Source organism: Dendrobates tinctorius, unplaced genomic scaffold, assembly GCF_039654945.1.
Source record: "Dendrobates tinctorius isolate UK_male_01 unplaced genomic scaffold, ASM3965494v1 ptg000069l, whole genome shotgun sequence".
Taxonomy (NCBI): Eukaryota; Metazoa; Chordata; class Amphibia; order Anura; family Dendrobatidae; genus Dendrobates; species Dendrobates tinctorius.
Genome location: NW_027361737.1, coordinates 34,565,241 through 34,584,452, shown reverse-complemented (window position 1 = coordinate 34,584,452; position 19,212 = coordinate 34,565,241). Strand labels below are relative to the sequence as shown.

General features: G+C 42.8%; 1 long non-coding RNA gene across 1 annotated transcript; it reads right to left on the bottom strand.

Annotated features, from left to right (window-relative positions):
* Positions 1-1,901: 1,901 nt before the first annotated feature.
* Positions 1,902-18,148, bottom strand: LOC141095380 (uncharacterized). The gene is made up of 3 exons (XR_012233371.1): positions 18,080-18,148; positions 16,596-16,688; positions 1,902-2,514 (listed from the first exon to the last, which is right to left on the bottom strand). It is a non-coding gene; the product is annotated as an uncharacterized lncRNA (long non-coding RNA).
* Between the last annotated feature and the right edge of the window lie 1,064 nt (positions 18,149-19,212).

The following is a 19,212-nucleotide window of genomic DNA, read 5'->3' as shown; positions in this document are numbered from 1 at the left end:
TCGGACCAAGACCGGACCACCCCTGGTGAGTATAATATAACTCCTTTTTCTTCTCTTTCAGGTTACATCGGAGGCTTATCTACAGCATTACAGAATGCTGTAGATAAGCCCCTGATGTCAGTGCCGGCAGCTCATAGTCCAAAAAAAGGGTGACAGATTCCCTTTAATATAATACTGCTTGGCAGAATGTTTAGGAGCTCTGTAGAGCTATTTGCAGTTTATATGGCACTGGCTGCAGCTCCGTTAAGTGGTTTGGTCTCAATTATGGCAAATACTGTCTTTATCTCTGTTATTTGCTGCAAAGTGCATCCAATGTTTTTCTCATTACATCAGTTCACGATGATATTAGGCACAGTTTACATGCACAGATGCCAGGGCAGCAATATGTATACAACACCTGGGTAGCGGATTCTCACTTCACATAACAGCAGGGTACAGATCTGTACCAACTCTTCACCCACTCATTAATCACATTGCCTCTTTGCTCCACCAAAACTCTACTAGTAAAGGCACTAAGAATGGAGCGAATCTGCAAGGAAAGGGATCACAAAACCTGTTTATTATATTTATATCAATTATTTAGTTTTTACTTCTAGGGTGTTATATATACAGAGATTTTAACTATACAGAAATACTGAAGTGTATAAATATATAATATAAACCAAACAACAGACTGGTAAAGAAGGAAGGAGAGCACTGTGGTGGTATAATATGATATGAGGTCACTAGGGAAAGGCATTGATGGCAAATCACTAGATAATTTCAATTGTCGTCCAGTCACTAGAATTAAGTGGTAGAAATAATAAAATAAAGAAAATGTATTTTTTTCTGTTTTTCCATTAGGGCTAGGATTGGGCTAGATTTAGGGATGGGGCTATGGTTAAAGTTGGTGCTAGGGTTATGGTTGGGCTAGGGTTAGGTTTGGGATAGGGTTAGGGATGGGGATAGGGTTAGGGATGGGGATTGGGTTGGGATTAGGGTTAGGGGTGTGTTAGAGTTAGGGTTGGAATTACAATTAGGGGTTCCACTGTTTAGGTACATCGGGGGTCTCCAAACACGACACGGCACCCACCATTGATTCCAGCCAATTTTGCATTCAAAAAGTCAAAAGGTGTTCCTTCCCTTCTGAGCACTGCCATGCGCCCAAACAGTGGCTTTGCCCCACATACGGGGTATCGGCATTCTCAGGAGATATTGCCCAACAAATTTTGTGGTCCATTTTCTCCTGATACCCCTGGGAAAATAAAAAAATTTGGTTCCAAAGTAAATTTTTTGTAAAAAAAGTAAAATGTTCATTCTTTCCTTCCACATTGCTTTAGTTCTCGTGAAGCACCTGAAGGGTTAATAAATTTCTTGAATGTGGTTTGAGGACCTTGAGGGGTGCAGTTTTTAGAATGGTGTCACTTTTGGGTATTTTCTGTTATATTGACACCCCAAACTCACTTCAAATGTGAGGTGGTCCCTAAAAAAATGGTTTTGTAAATTTTGTTGGAAAAATGAGAAATCGCTGGTCAAATTTTAACCCTTATAACGTCCTAACAAAAAAAATGTTTCCAAAATTGTGCTGATGTGAAGTTGGCATGTGGGAAATGTTATTTATTAACTATTTTGTGAGACACCACTCTCTGATTTAAGAGTACAAAAATTAAAAGTTTGAAAATTGCAAAATTTTTTGTTTTTTTCATAAATACACGCAACTTATATCGAAGAAATTTTACCACTAACATGAAGTACAATATGCACTCAGAATCAATGGGATATGTTGAAGCATTCCAGCACTATAATGTCATAAAGTGACAGTGGTCAGAATAGTAAAAATTGGCTTAGTCATTAAGTACCAAATTGGCTCTGTCACTAAGGGGTTAATATTTGCCAAATGCCAGCATAATGAGAGAGAGAGAATGTTTTAAGGCATTTTATTACTGCAAAGCCAAAAGTTTACATACATTTCATTAGCATTTGGTACCATTGCCCCTTACACTGAATGACTTGGGTCAAATGTTTTGGATATCCTTTCACAAGTTTCACAATTGTTGGTCAGAATTTGGGCCCATTCCTCCTTACAAAACTGGTGTAACTGATCCAGGCTTGTAGGTCACCTTGCTTGCACCTGCCTTTTCAGCTTTGCTCAGAAATTTTCAATAGGATTGAGATCAGGGCTTTGTGATGGCCACTCGAAAACATTGACTTTGCTATCCTTAAGCCACTCTGTTACCATTTTGGCAGTATGCTTCGGGTCATTGTCCATTTGGAAGACCAATTTCCGCCCAAGCTTTAACTTCTTGCCTGATGTCTTGAGATGTTGCTTCAGTATTGCCATATAATCTTCTTTTCTCGTGATGCCATCTATTTTGCAAAGTCACTAGTCCCTCATGCAGCAAATGAAGCCCACAACATGATGCTGCCACCCCCGTGTTTAACAGTTGGGATGGTGTTCTTAAGCTTCCAAGCTTCTCCCTTTTTCCTCCTCCAATGCTCAGCACACTGTCTGGAAGCAGTTCCAGGAGAGTTGATCTAGGAGGGAGAGCTTAGATTAGAGCAGGCATATAAGCAGTGTTTAATTACTAGTGATGGTCGAATAGTGAAATATTCGGATTCAGGAAAATCGGCAAGAATAATTTCTAAGGCTGGTTTCACATTGGCGTTTTTTAGCGCAGCGCATCCATGCGCATGCGCCTCTATGTTTAACATGGCGGGCGCATGGTCTAGAGTTTGCACACGTTTGTATGCGTTTTTGTGCGCATGTGGTTTTTTGTAGTGTGCGCCTAGGCACGCCCAATGCAACCTGTTGCATTTTTGGATCCGTCCAACAGCGTAAAAAAAAACACATGCGCATGCTTACACACGGAATGCGACAAAATAACACAATACAGTCTATGGAAATGCAGGCGTGCGCATGGGTATGCGCACGCCTGTGTTTGAAATCGCATGCGTTTTAAGAGTTAACATGGCTAGAAACTGGTTAAAACACATGCGCCCAAAAAACAAACGCATGAAAAACGCATGATGCGTTTTTTGCATGTTTCTATTGCACACGAAGCGCAGCGCTAAAAAACGCTAATGTGAAAGCAGCCTTATAGCCATGTTTTCGTACTGAATAACGAATACAATGCAAGTCAAATGGAAAGCAGAATATTTTTCTGCTGGACCCAACAAACAAACAGGTCTGGGGACATGAGAAAAAAGCTGAAATGGATGAGAAAGAGCAAAAGCTAAATGAGAACAGCATGGAGAAGATGCCTGCATGCCTTTTTGTCTCACATATGGTATCTGGGAATAATGTTGCCAGACTATTGCGCCGCTTGTACAGATTTTTAAAAAGTCCTACCAAACCATACAAAAACATTTTTTTACAGGGACAAATGCTAAGAAACATTATTTCCTTCATAATTACATGTATATACCACAAAATAAAAACCTCACCTTTAGCATATGTTCACACAGAGCGTTTTGGCTTTCGTTTTAATTTAATATTTGTGATGGCTAGCACTCCTACATTTCGGAGGACCCTCCCTCATGCCAAATAGTTAGCAAGATAGTGAAATACATATTCTCCATTCCTTTACAATGCCATTTCAAACATGCATATTTGAATTTTGGGCTTTGCTGCCACCACCACCATGTCCATCGCCATGTCATTATGCGGCCTTCACTGACAATTAGCAGAGTGCCAGCAGGTGCTATGACATCTGAGTTTGGTAAGGGCCCGGGGTCGAGCCCATATGAGCGTCCAATCTGCTCGATTTGAGTAATGAGCACTCAAGCATTTTAGTGCTTTATCATCACTAATTGTTACCCTTTTGCTCGTCAGTGTAATCCATGGGGTTTCTGATCACGTTCTGCAAAGCATGGGGTATCATGATAAAGTCACAGGACTGGCGCATAGCAAATGTAGTACCAATATTCAAAAAGGGTTCTAAAAGTGAACCTGGAAATTATAGGCCAGTATGTCTAACCTCTATAGTTGGTAAAATATTTGAAGGGTTTCTGAGCGATGTTGAGAATGAGAATAACTGTTTAACTTCATATCAGCATGGGTTTATGAGGAATCACTCCTGTCAAACCAATCTAATCAGTTTTTATGAAGAGGTAAGCTATAGACTGGACCAAGGTAAGTCATTGGACGTGGTATAGCTTGATTTTTCCAAAGCATTTGATACCGTGCCACATAAGAGGGTGGTACACAAAAAATGCGAGTGCTGGTTCTGGGGGAAAATGTGTGTAAATGGGTAAGTAACTGGCTTAATGATAGAAAGCAGAGGGTGGTTATAAATTATATATTCTCTAACTGGGTCGCTGTGACCAGTGGGGTACCGCAGGGGTCGGTGTTGGGTCCTATTCTCTTCAACATATTTATTTACGATCTGGTAGAATGTTTACACTGTAAAATATCAATATTTTCAGATGATACAAAACTATGTAAAGCAGTCAATACAAGAGAATATAGTATTCTGCTACAGATGGATCTGGAAAACTTGGAAACTTGGGTGGAAAGGTGGCAGATGCGGTTTAACAATGATAAATGTAAGGTTATACACATGGGAAGAAGGAATCAATATCACCATTACACACTGAATGGTAAACCACTGGGTAAATCTGACATGGAGGAGGACTTGGGCATCCTAGTTAATGATAAACTTACCTGGAGCAGCCAGTGTCAGACAGTGGCTGCCAAGGCAAACAGGATCATGGGGTGCATTAAAAGAGGTCTGGATACACATGATAAGAGCATTATACTGCCTCTGTACAAATCCCTGGTTAGACCGCATATGGAGCACTGTGTACAGTTTTGGGCACCGGTGCTCAGGAAGGATATAATGGAACTAGAGCGAGTACAAAGGAGGGCAACAAAATTAATAAAGGGGATGGGGGAACTAGAATACCCAGAGATATTAGCAAAATTAGGATTATTTAGTCTAGAAAAAAGACGACTGAGGGGCGATCTAAAAACCATGCATAAGTATATAAAGGGACAATACAAATATCTCTCCCAGGATCTGTTTATACCAAGAAATGGGACGGTCACAAGGGGGCATTCTCTGTGTCTGGAGGAGAGAAGGTTTTTCCACCAACATAGAAGAGAATTCTTTACTGTTAGGGCAGTGATAATCTAGAATTCCTTGCCTGAGGAGGTGGTGATGGCGAACTCAGTTGAGGGGTTCAAGTGAGGCCTGGATGTCTTCCTGGAGCGTAACAATATTGTATCTTACAGTTATTAGGTTCTTTAAAAGTACGTAAATCTGGGGATTTATTCTGACGGAATATAGGCTGAACTGGATGGACAACTGTCTTTTTTCGGCCTTGCTAACTATTTTACTATGTTACTAAAGTCACAATAAAGTGCATCAAGAGAAGCTGTACCAACATTGGGTAGAAGTTGCATGTTCTCTGCCAACAAGTGTGATCAAGGACCTAAACTAAACTAATAATACAACGTGGCAAAAGCCTGAAACTGCCAAACATCTGTACCAGTGTTAGGAGATAGACCGGACCTCGGGTACCTGCATGCCGAGTCTGGAACTAGAAGGGCTGCATCCTCTGTTCCCGGGGGGAAAGCCTGAGTGGGATGGACCTCCCTCTGCTGCATGAGAGAAGTCTGAGAGAGACAGAGTTTAATGCTGACAGGAGGGGGTGGGGAGGGCCAGAAAAGGGCACGCAGCAGCCGGCAGTAAAAATGAGAAAGCACGCCAAAAAAGTCAGTCTGACGCCGGCGCAGAGCAGTGCAGAGGGCAACGTGCAGAGCAGTGAGCAGCGCGCTCTGCTTCCCCTATCAGAGTATCCCGGTGTGGTGACAGGCCATATAGAAGGAGCCCCCGTCACCTGCTGAGCAGAGCCTTGCCAGCAGAGCAGAGCTTTGTCAGCAGGGAGAGCTGTGTCAGCTGAGCAGAGCTGTGCCAGCAGTGAAAGCCGTGCAAAGCCATGCACTCAGAGCGGAGCCGAGCCGGGTGTCGCAGCAGACCAAGAGAGGGGTGCTCCGACCAGGAGTACCAGTGCCAGGCAGACCAGCGTCGCCCGCCGTCAACAACGCGGACCAGGAAGACCTGGACATCTGTGTCCAGTGACAGCCAGAGAGTACCAGGTGCCGTATATGAACAGACCGTGAGTACCGCACACGTGATGCCTAAAAGAAACCATACAGGACTGACACTCGCACCCTGACGTGGACACAGAATAGTTGTCCTGACCTTTGTGACCTACAGTTAAGGAGCCACATTGGGCTTGTACCGGTCTGAGACTCGTGCCTTTAATAGCCACAGCAGTATATGGACTAGGGGCAGTGGAAGGTACCGGAGACCGACCACTGTTACCAGAATACGGGGTATTATTGTATACCTGACCCCACTAGAGAGGATACCATGCCAGCTGTTGCAGCGCAATTGAGTTCTCAGCAGAAGCTGCAGTTTAAGGACTGCCTTACATCTATGCTAATGAACTGCCATCATCTGAACCGTTGCTATATCCTTTGCCTTTAATGTACCGCTTGTCTCCCCTGACTAACCCTTTATCTTCTGACTGTTTAACTATTTAATTCCCTGCATGGAGTATTCCCCTGTAAATAAACCTGTTAACCCTTGCTCTGCCTGCGTCCCGTCACTGCATCCCGCGTTCCTGCTCACAACCTTACACCACTAGACTATGAACTCCAGGCATTTGTACCACCAGACTGTAAATGCCAAATATCTGTGAGAATAGACTGTAACAATCAAGTATTTGTACCATTAGACCGGGGTTACATTAGCGTATGGCATTCGATGCAAGAGCATCAGATGCGATATGCTAATGACTCTCGGCTCCTGCTTTGCTGGGGGCCAAGTGTCATGTGTCTGTGCGCCGAGCATCTCGCACAGAGAGGATTGGAGCACAGCTGCAGAGGAGGCGGAGAAAGTCATTTCTCCATCTCCTCCCTTGCCGGGGTCAGAGAATATCGCAGAGCATTCGGACCTCCGATCCTCACAAGATCTCCTATTGTACTCCCCTCTTATCTCCTCTTCCCACAATCACATACAAGATTTCTCCCGCGCATCCCCTCTACTCTGGAACTCTCTACCACAACATATCAGACTCTCGCCTACCATGGAAACCTTCAAAAAGAACATGAAGACCTACCTCTTCCGACAAGCCTACAACTTGCAGTAACCACCGATCCACCAAACCGCAACCCGACCAGCTCTACCCTCACCTACTGTATCCTCACCCATCCCTTGTAGATTGTGAGCCCTCGTGGGCAGGATCCTCTCTCCTCCTGTACCAGTCATGACTTGTATTGTTAAAGATTACTGTACTTGTATGTATTATGTCTACCCCTCCTCACATGTAAAGCGCCATGGAATAAATGGCGCCATAATAATAATAATGATATCCGAATGATGTGCGCTGTCACTCGCACCCATAGGCTTACATGGGTACGAGTGAGCCGAGACTCGGCATGCTGCGATTTCACTCGCACGAGGAATACGGTCGAGAAAAGAAACGCTGATAGAAGCTGCCCTATAGATGAATACTGGTCCGAGTGCTAGGCGATGTTTTATTACATAGCACTCGTCTGTATTCATCGCTAATGTGACGTCGGCCTCAGACTGTAAATATTAAGCATTTGTGCGGATAGACTGTAATCGCCAATCAGCTACGTCTATAGTCTGTAACTTTCAAGCATCTGTATACCCTTGATTTGGATTACATAGAGGTGACACATCTCAGAGTCTCTCAACCACAGCCAGTTTTGTTCCCAGGGAAACTGTCATCATGAGTTATTGCATGCATATGCCTTATGTGACCTGTGTGATAGCACTTTTCTTTTCTAACGAGACTTTGCTATCTTAAAAGAGGGAAGATTCCGCATCTATGACATTGCTCCTTTACACCTTTAACCTCATCATTGTCCATGTGAATAGATAAGGAACATCTTAACAGATTTTGTAGACCTATGCACAGGGTCCTAGCACCTATACCATTTAATATTAATAAACAAGTTCTTTGTGGCTCTGCTCCAGACCGCAACATGAAGATTAACCCATTACTTTCTTCTCGTTATAGGAAAATAGCGTTACAAAGCTGCATAGTATGATTGAACAAAATCACATGTCCTTTAAGTCCAACCAAGGGATAGTTAAGGGTAAAGGGAAGGGGTATAGGTATATCCATAACTCATGACTCAGTCTGCTCTAAAGTGCAAGAATTTTGCACCTTTACATGTTATTTTCTTATGAAAAAGCATCATAGCCTTTTTTTAAACCATCGCGGTCCTAGCTGTTTCCGACTTTTGAGGTCGGCTGTTCCACAGATTAATATATCTAAAAAAGAAAAAAAAAAGACTTGCCTTCCATGGCGATTGAATCTTTTTTTTTCTCCAGGCAGAGGGAGTGAACCATTGTTTTTTTTGGGAGTTTTACGTCACACAGCTATTGGCCATATTTTTTGTATGCATCATTTATGTACTTGTACAAGTTTTTTATGTAGCTCCTTGTTTTTTCTCAAGATTAAATAAATGTAATTCTTTTCATCTCTCCTCAAAACTAACATCCTTCATGCCTACACTGTTTGCACGATTATTAGGCAGTGAGCATTTTGACCATATCATTATTTTTATATAGATTTTCCAACTTGAAGCCATATTATCGTGAATGCTTATTGGATGACGCGGATCAGGTGATGTGTATTTGTGGAATGAGGGAGGGTGAGGCCTATGGATACGGTTTCTGACTTAATTAAGGTGTCCAGATTTATTGGATAGCTTGTTTTCCTCAGGCAAAATGGGCCAAAAAAGAGATTTAACTGACTCTGAAAAGTCAAAATTGTTAAGTCTTACAGAGAGTTTCAACACTCCTGAAATTCCTAAAATACTGAGTTGTGATCACAGAACTAGTGATCAGCGAAACCGTGGATGTTTGGGTTTGCCAGGTTCGGACAGACTTCTTAACTCCTTCACTCCTCCGTCTTGCTCGGCTGGAACTTACCAACATTGGACGTACTGAGCACGTCCAGGCAATTTTGCATGCACATGGCTGTGGGTGTGCAATTGCCACTGGGTGTCAGCTAATTATGACAGCAGACACCCAGCAGTTAGTGCAGGAACAGTGCCTGCACCGCTCCCAGCACTTTAACCCCTTAAATACTACAAAAAACAATCCGCCATACAGCTCCAACAGAAAAAAAAAAAAGCTATAGCTCTCAAAATGAAGGTAAGCAAAAATATTTTGTTTTAGAAAATAGTTTTATTGTATAAAAGCGACAAAACATGAAAAAGACAAATGTGGTATCGCTGTAATCATACCAACCCGAAGAATAAAGAAAGTGATCAAAAAATGATATCTGATTGAAAATGGGACCAATGAAAATGTCGACTCGCCCCACCAAAAACAAGCCATCACATGATTCTGTCGGCATAAATATAGAAACATTATAGCTCTTAAAATATGGCAATGCAAAAACTAGTTTTTGGAATAAAAAGCATTTTTTAGTGTGTGATAGCAGTCAAACATAAAAAACTATATACAGTAAATTTGGTAATCACACTTACCCGAAGAATAAAGTCGCCTAATCACTTATACCGCACAAGGAGCAGCGTAAAAAATAAATCAAATCAATTCTTCACCTGCTTTTGAGTTTTACATTCTGCATCCCAAAGATCGCAGCAAGGCTAGGCCCACATTTATCCTCTGCTCAGCGCTGAGAGCTAGAGTAGGGGAGAGGGCCCCGGAAAAAGGGCCCGCCGTGTGTCTGGGCCGGAACTAGGAGGGCTGTCATCCGAGTTCCCAAGGGGTACGTTTCCGGGGGGAACAATTACAGGCCAGGACCGACAGTCGACCAGGAAATGTTGGGGCGGGACAAAGTAAGGGGTCGGAGCGACAATAAAACGAGCGGTGGAGACCAGCAGGGGATGCTCGGTGGGGAGAGAGACCAGAGACAGAAGGGAGGAGTCTAAGTTGTGTCCAGGAATGAGAGTGAGTCAGCACTTTCGGGACAGCAGTGACGGGGGCTCACCTGACAAGGGAAGTGGATGGTGCCGAGCAGCGTGAGGAGGATGCTCAGTGAGACCCGCGGCCGCCTCTGCCCCACTCCATACCGCGGCTGCAGCCTGTACAGCGAGACCTGCAGCTGCCTCTACCCCGCTCCATACTGCGGCTGCAGCTTGTACAGCGAGACCCGTGGCCACCTCTGCCCCGCTCCATACCGCGGCTGCGGCCTGTACAGCAAGACCCACGGCCGCCAATGCCTCGACTCCCGAGGAGACTACACCATAGAATCATAGAATCGTAGAGTTGGAAGGGACATCCTGGGCCATCTGGTCCAACCCCCTGCTCAAAGCAGGATTTGCTAAATCATCCCAGTCAGAAGTCTGCCCAGCCCCTGTTTGAAGACTTCCATTGAAGGAGAACTCACCACTTCTCGTGGCAGCCTGTTCCACTCATTGATCACTCTAACTGTCAAAAAGTTTTTTCTAATATCTAATCTGTGTCTCCTCCCATTCAGTTTCATCCCATTGCTTCTAGTCTTTCCTTGTGCAAATGAGAATAAAGTTGATCCTTCTACAATGTGACAGCCCTTTAGATATTTGTAGACAACTATTAAGTCTCCTCTCAGTCTTCTCTTTTGCAAACTAAACATTCCCAAATCCTGCAACCTTTCCTCATAAGACAGGGTTTGCAGAACGGTCACCATTCTGGTCGCTCTTTTCTGAACTTGCTCCAGTTTGTTGATGTCTTTTTTAAAATGTGGTGCCCAAAACTGGACACAATATTCCAGATGAGGTCTGACCAAAGAGGAGTAGCGGGAAATAATGACTTCACGTGACCTAGACTGTATGCTTCTGTTAATACATCCTAGAATTGCATTTGCCTTTTTTGCTGCTGCATCACACTGTTGACTCATATTCAGTCTGTGATCTATTAGTATACCCAAGTCTTTTTCACATGTGCTGTTGCTTTGCCCTATTCCTTCCATTCTGTATATGCTTTTTCATTTTTATTGCCCAGATGTAGTACTTTGCAATTTTCCCTGTTAAAAACCATTCTGATAGTTGCTGCCCACTGCTCCAGTTTATTTATAACTTTTTGAATCCTCTCTCTCTCTTCTCTAGTATTAGCTATCCCTCCTAGCTTTGTGTCATCAACAAATTTAATCAGTTTACCCTCAATTCCTTCATCTAAATCATTGATAAAGATGTTGAACAATACAGGGCCCAGGACAGAGCCCTGTGGTACCCCACTTGAGACATTCTTCCAACTGGATGTGCAGCCATTTGCGACCACTCTTTGGGTCCGATCACTAAGCCAGTTATGAATCCACCTAACAGTTGCCTTGTCCATTCCATACTTAGTCATTTTTTCAATAAGGATTGTATGAGATACTTTGTCAAATGCTTTGCTGAAGTCAAGATATACTATATCTACAGCATTTCCTTGATCCACCCAATCAGTGATTCCGTCATAGAAGGAAATTAAGTTAGTCTGACATGACTTATTAGTTACAAACCCATGCTGACTCTGTTTAATCACTTCATTCTTATCCAGGTACTGACATACATGTTGTTTAATAATTTGTTCAAAGATCTTTCCTGGTATAGAAGTCAGACTCACCGTCCTATAGTTGCCTGGGTCCACCTTCTTCCCCTTTTTGAAGATAGGAACAACATTTGCTCTTCTCCAGTCTTCTGGGACTTCTCCTGTTCTCCAAGAATTTTCAAAGATTATGGAGATGGGTTCAAAAATGTCTTCTGCTATCTCCTTCAGTACTCTGGGGTGTAATTCATCTGGACCTGGAGACTTGAATTCATTTAGGTTAGCTAAGTGTTTCCTCACTATCTTTCTGTTTATAGATATCCTGGATTCTTATATTCCCTTAATAGGACAGTGAAGAACAGTTGATGTTACATTTCCTTTCTGAGAGAAAACAGATGCAAAATAGGAATTTAAAAGTTCAGCCTTCTCAACATCCTGTCTTACCATTTCATCATTTTCATCCTGTAAAAATCCTATAGCATCTTTGACTTTTCTTTTACTTTTGACATATCCCCAAAATCCTTTATTATTGCTTTTGACATCTCTTGCAAGCCTCAATTCATTGTCAGCTTTAGATAATCTGATTTGTGCCCTGCAGGATCTGCAGACAGCATTATATTCTTCTTTAGATATGCCTCCCTCTTTCCATTTTATAAACATTTTTTTCTTCCTTTTTAGTATGTGCTTAAGTTCTGTGTTCATCCATCCTGGTTTCCTCAAATGCTTCCTATTCTTCCCTCTTTTCGGAATTGTTAACAATTGTGCTTTGAGAATTTCATTTTTCAAGATTTCCCATCCTTCCTGGACATTTTTGTCTTTAATGATATCCAGCCATTGGATCCTTCCAATTCTCTTTCTGAATCCCTTAAAATCTGCCCTTCTGAAATCTAACCTTGACGTCTGAGTCTTCACAGGTCTTCCTCCTCTAGTTATCCAAAATTCTAAAATAGCATGGTCGCTACCTCCTAGGGTCCCAGCCACTTTTACCTCCTCAACCATTTCCTCCCTGTTGATAAGGATTAGATCAAAGTTAGCAGTTCCCCTTATTTTTTCCCCACCTTTTGGAAGATAAAGTTGTCAGCAAGAGAGGATAAGAATTTCCTTGACCTGTTAGTTTTGCCTGAGAGAGATTCCCAACAAATGTCTGGATAGTTGAAATCTCCCATGACAACTATGTCATATTTTTTGGAGAACTTGGCCATTTGATGCATAAAGAGTTCATCCATATCTTCAGCTTGCATAGGCGGACTGTAGTAAATGCCTACAATGGTGTCCTTTCCATTGTTCTGTCCTTGTATTCTTACCCAAACAGTTTCCACAGAACTCCCAGTCTCTGAAGCTTCAATCTCTGTGCAGATATACGCATTTCTAACATACAATGTGACACCTCCTTCTCCTCCGCCTTCGGCAACTCTTCTTTGGCTGAACCCGGCGGCTAAGGCACCGCCCGGACATTCCCCAGACTCCAACTCTGCAGGACGTCAGAGACCGATAAGTGAAACTCCTTTGTTCATATTCCCGTTTAGTCCAAGGATTTGTAGCCGGCCATACCGTGGCCATATAGCCGTCACTTCTCGTCGTACCTTTTAGTTCTGTGTTATTTGTGTATTTGTGTTTTGCTTCCCTGCGTGGAAAACCGTTGTCAGCTTTATCCTTTATCTATATATAAAAGTTGGGTTTAACCCTTGCTCTGTCTCCGGCTCGTCACTGCATCCTGCGTACCTGCGAGTACCACACTTGCACCAGGGTTTCCGTGTAAATATCTGAAATGTGTCATTCAGATAGAACCCCCTGTCAGAAGATTCCCTATGATGCAGATGAAAGCACTGTGGGTGCTGTCTGGACTGTGATCCAGCAGTGTCCGTCCTTTAAAGGGCATGTCACACTAAGAGATATCGCTAGCAATATCACTATAACTTGTGACGTTATAGCGATATTGCTAGCGATATCGCTATGTCTGATACTTACCTACGACCGGCTCCCCCGCTGATTATCGCTGATCGCGCGAGAACATCCTGGACCGTTTCTCGTCGTCAGCTTCCTGTGGCGACGAGCGACGCGTGGAGCCAGGCGGGAGGACGCAGGATCGCCTGGTGTGACAGGTAAGTAGCGACCCACGACCCCTGCAATGTCGCTAGTGAGATCTGCCTGTTTGGCAGCTCACTAGCGACCACTTAGTGATGTACCAGCGATACTGACCGCATCATATCGCTGGTCGGGATCGTTGGTACATCGCTAAGTGTGACAGTACCTTTAGGCATGCATAAAAGTGCAATCAGCCACAATTTTGTGCACTTTAGAAAAAGAAGGAAACCGCTGAACAGAGGCCAGACAGAGTCCAGAGAAAGTCTGCTGCCTCATTATACTGAGTGACTCTTCATATGAATCACGTCACTCGGAGATTTAGATGGAAACCCCAAAGTAAGTGCTCAGCGTAGGGCGCTGGATAAATGGGATCCCAAGCATTATTTAAAATGTTCCCAATAAAAACTTCAACTCAATTCACAAAAATAGCAAGTATCCACTCATGATCATCACCTGTCAATGGAAATATAGGGGGCTTCCATGTTACTGGTAGTACAAAGGCTCTGGAAAAGCGCTACAGCTTCTCGCATGGCAAAAGAAATCCAGCAAATTCTGAGCTCCCAAAATCTAAATGCCCCTCTCCCTTCTGAGCTCCAGTGTGCTTAAACCACATTTATAGTCAACGTTTGGCAATTCTGTAGTGATGAGAGATGCTTATTTTACAGGTATGTGTCTCCAGAAGCATGAGCTGGCCTTAACGTACTGGTCACTACAACGTACTGGTCACTACAACGTACTGGGCACTACAATTTGCTGGTCACTACAATGGCAGTTTGCAATTTACTGAATAATATCAACTGCTTCTTGTTTCTGGAAAACCCCCATGAAGTAAAAATCATTACTACACCTGTAGATAAATTCCCAAAGATGTATACTTTCCAAAATGGGGTCACTTGAATTGGAATTCTGCTCTTCTAGAACTTAGGGGCTCTGTATATGGAGTCCGCAAACTACAGTATTCTAGGAAAATATTGGCTTCAGGAGGCAAATAGCGCACCATCCCTCCAGAGGGAAATTGTGGGACAAATTTCGGCACAATTTTTACCCATTTCTCCTTGTGAAAATGCAAAATATGGGGCTAAAACAAAATGGTATAAAATTCTGTGCCACACCTGTTATATCAATGTGCACTGCAACCCTTCAGCACAGGGGCTCTCACAGTGGGTCATGCCACCCGCAAACCATAACAATAAAATCTGTACTATAATATGGTACGCCTTCCCTTCTGAGATTTGTACTGTGCCTGAAAAGTATTTTCTGTTTACACGTAGGGTATTGGTACACAGGAGAAATTTTTACAGCAGGTCCATTTTTTTCTATTAGCCCTTAGAAGAATTAAAAACTTGGGGCTAAACAACATTGTAATGGTAAAAATGTAAATGTAACCGTCCAATAGTATAACATTCTGTGAGGCACATATTGCGTCAATATGATCACTGCACCCCTAAATTAATCATTGGGGGAGTGTAGTTTGTAAAATGAGGTCATATATGGGGGAGTTTGCTGTTCTTGCACTTTAGGGGCTCTGCCAATGAGATATGGCATAAAACACAAAAATTGAGCTTGATTTAAGTTGGTATACATGTAGCATATAAACGCATGTTCACTGTGGCCATAAAGCATACAAAACCTACAAGAAGCAAAATAAACATAAGCCCTATTGTAAAGAAATAAGTAAAACGCAAAAATGCATTTAAATAACACAGGGTTCTTAGTAATACTGCTTTTGATCAAAAATAGCATAAAAGCCATTCCACTGCCGACAAGGTGACCATGATTGGGATGATCCTACGCTGTCTAATATTAAAAAACCTTGCCATGTGCCAAAGTTGATCTCAGTGTGTGAATAAGGGCAGACAAAAGTACCACACCAGTCTAGGGAACACTTTAAATGTTATGTCCAGCTCAGGAGAGAGAGAGGCCACACCCCGGCTTGCACAGAATGCAAAAATGCAAAGAAAAAAAACACAAATTGAGCTTGATTTAAGTTGGTATACATGCAGCATATAAACGCATGTTCACTTTGGTCATAAAGCATACAAAAACTAAAAGAAGCAAAATAAACAAAAACTCTACTGCAACTGAATAAGAAAAAAGCAAAAATGCATTTAAATAACACATGGTTCTTAGTAATACTGTTTTTGAGCAAAAATAGCATAAATGCCACCATCAACAAGGTGTGCCTCATCTGGAGGGACCTATGCTGGCTAATATTAAAAATCTTACCATGTGTCAAAGTTGACCTCAATGTGTGAATAAGGGCAGACAAAAGGACTGGGTTCCGACCTGTGGACACCAGTTTAGGGACATGGCACCCTGAAACCATTCCAGCAAAATTTAAACTCCAATATGGCACTTCTTCCCTTCTCAGCTTTGCACTGTGCCTCAAAAGTAGTTTTCGACCACAAGTGGTGTATCAGCGTACTCAGGAGAAATTGTACAGCACACTGTGGGGTCGATTTTCTCCTGCTATCTTTGGGAAAATTAAAAAAATGAGGCTAAAGCAACAGTTTTGTGGGAGAACTTTTTTTTCATTTTCACAGATCAATGTTGTGTAATTCTGTGAAGCACCTGGGGGGCTCAAGGAGCTCACTAGACATCTAGATACATTCCTTGAGGGGTCAAGTTTCTAAAATGGGGTTATTTGTGTGTGTTTTCCACTGTTTAGGCACACCAGTGGCTCTCCAAACATGACATGTCACCAGCACACAATTCCATCAAAGTTTGCATTTCAAAACTCATTTTCTGAGCCCTTTCGTGTGCCCAAACAGTAGTTTTCCCCCCACATATAGACTATCGATGTATTAAGGAGATATTGTACAACAATTTCTAAAGTGCTATTTCTCCTGTTCCCCTTGTGAAAATAAAAAAAAATTGAAGCTAACATAACTTTTTTTGTGAGAAAAATTTTTTCTTATTTTCACAGCTCAGTGTTATAAACTTCTGTGAAGCATATGGTGGTTCAAGATGCCAACCACACATCTAGACACATTCCTTGAGTAGTCTAATTACCAAAATGGGATCACTTGTGGGGGTTTTCTTTCGTTTAGGCACATCACGGGATCCCCAAACGGAACATGATGTGCACTAGGCCATTACAGCAACCTGCAATTATATAAATACAGTTAGAACATTTGCTGCTACAATAATACCATTTTATTTTTTTATCATAGCCCATTTAAAGTGGGGGGTCAGTAGGTGAGTTCAATTTTTTTTACTATTTTTAGGCCTCACTGAGCCCTGCTTAAGTATAAAGAGGAAAAAAAAGAGATACATAACCCCTTTGAGGGAAAGAAAGTGAGAAAGAAAGAAAGTGAGAAAGAAAGAAAGAAAGAAAGAAAGAAAGAAAGAAAGAAAGAAAGAAAGAAAGAAAGAAAGAATTTCCAAATACTAAACTGTTGCCCTGGAGTAGAACAGTTTATGGTGTGCTCATTTAGTAAAGTACATTCAGTAATTTTGCTGATATATTTCAGCAATACACGCTCCTGCATAAATTAATGTCAAAGACTTTCTTGTCTCTTACATCTTCATACTGTCTAGTGCTGGTGAGGATCCTTAAGTTCATTAGAAGTTATTTTTGCTCATTTTCTGTACCGTTGCTATCCGTCAGTAGATACATTACTGCTGAGGGTGTTATTATTTTAATTAAAACAGAACATGAGGCAGCATTACAATTACGAGTAAATTGCATCCATAAACATTGCGGGAAGTATTGCAGCTTCCACAGTAACAGAAGTTAGGGATCTAGGGAGGTAATTGAATATTATTCATCCTTCGCTCTGTGGAAGCAGTGTACAAATATGTGTAATCTAATTCATAGATCAAAACAGACAGAAAGTGATTTACAATCACGTGCAGAAGAGGCTCCTGGAAAAGTGGGAACCTCCCAGACTCCTAGAAGACTTTACTAAGGGTATGTGCACACGCTGTGGATTCTACTGCGGATCTGGCCTCTGCGGATCCGCAGCAGTTCTGCAGACAGTGTACAGTACCATGTAAGTCTATGGGATTTACAATCCGCAGTGCACATGCTGCAGTTTTTTCACTGCGGAAAAGCTGAGGTTTTAAATTCGCAGAAATAATTGACATATCAATTCTTTCTGCGGATTCCGCTGCGGTTTGCCACCTATTCCATTGTCCAGGTGTCAAACCGCAGGGGAAAACCGCATCCGCAGGTAAAACCGCAGGTCAATTTACCTGCGGTTTTACCTGCAGATCCGCACGGAAAAATCCGCTGGTGAATCCGCAGCATGTGCACATAGCCTAATTGTTTCCTGTGTGTGATGCCGGAAGCCGTGTCATCAGATGGAGTTCCGGTGAGCAATTACACATTCGGATAACAGATATGGAGGGCTGTAGCTTCCACAAATGGCAGTATGCAAGTGTCTATTAAACCTGTAGTAAGTACAAAAACTACTGAAAGGAAAGACAAACTTTCTGTAGCCTCATGTGTATAGTAATTTATAAATACATATAAGAAAATAATATTGTCTTACTGCCTTCCTGATTACCGATGGTCTAGATCAGGGTTCCCCAACTCCAGTCTTCAAGGCCCACCAACAGATCATGTTTCCAGGATTTCCTTAGTATTGCTCAGGTCATAATTGCTTCACCTGTAGAATACGAGGGAAATCCTGAAAACATGATCTGTTGGTGGGCCTTGAGGACTGGAGTTGGGGAACCCTGGTCTAGATCATGTCTCTCAAACACTTGACATGAGAGCCGCTTTTGGTTTTTATCTGTGTGTAACGGGGGCCCGAGGGCCAGCTGTGATGAGGGGTTTTAAGGGTGTGTGCACACGCTGCGGATTCTGCTGCGGATTCGCAGCGGATTTGGCCGCTGCGGATCCGCAGCAGTTTTTGCTGCCGTGTACAGCAACATTCAAATCTATGAAAAAAAACCGCTGTGCAGATGCTGCGGAATTTTCCGCGCGGATTTGCTGTGGTTTCAAAACCGCAGAAAGAATTGACATGTCAATTCTTTCTGCGGATTCCACTGCGGTTTGCCATCTCCTCCATTGAGGAGTTGAAAAACTGCAGGGCAAAACCGCAGGCTAATCCGCAGGTAAAAACGCAGGTCTTTTGACCTGCGGATTTACCTGCGGATTTTACAAAATCCGTTCTGCCAAATCCGCACCCCAATCCGCAGCGTGTGCACATACCCTTACTCTTCGGCACCCCGAAACTACAACTTTGGAGTGTGTCTTGGTGTTAGTGCAGCATATGTGCAATTCTTCACTCACCTGCGGGACCGGAGCCAGGTCAGGATACAGTGTCCCATGGGGATCTGAACGTGCACAAATGTCCGCAGAATTCTTGTTCTTTTCTTTAAGGTTTTATTTGAAACAAGTTTTGGCAGCACAGTTACAGTCCTTCCATTCCAGTAAAACATAACAATCTGTACAGTTGCTGGTCTGGCCCTGCCACTTCTTGTCCTGCACGTTCTCTGATCCCAAGGCCTGCAGAACCCTCCTGTTGGCAGTCACTAGATGCTCCTGTGGCGCCCCTGAGGCTTCAGTCGCCACAGAGGTACTGCACCTTCTCCTAAGGTGTAGTGCCCCACCATCGAGGTAGGGTGGGAACTCCTGACCACACTCCACACCTGCATTTCACACACAGGATAGTTGAGT